A 262-nucleotide genomic window follows, 5' to 3' on the forward strand; every position below is an offset into this window, starting at 1 on the left:
TTACAAATTGGTAGGAGACTCAAGATTAAAACCTGGACCTATGATTACAATGTCATTCTTTTATTTTTTATTTTTTATTTTTTTTGTTTGTTTGTTTGTTTTTTTGGTTTTTCTCCGGTACCGGGAACCGAACTCACGACCTTGCGCTTGCCAGGCAGGCGCTTTTGCCGCTGAGCTAAATCCCCAGCCCTGTCAGGAGGTTCTTATAGAGTATGAAGTTAATAGGAACAAAAATATCAATAAATTATTAAATTCTTGTGTT

This window comes from Chinchilla lanigera, unplaced genomic scaffold (genome assembly GCF_000276665.1).
Source record: "Chinchilla lanigera isolate Chin_1 unplaced genomic scaffold, ChiLan1.0 scaffold00051, whole genome shotgun sequence".
Taxonomy (NCBI): Eukaryota; Metazoa; Chordata; class Mammalia; order Rodentia; family Chinchillidae; genus Chinchilla; species Chinchilla lanigera.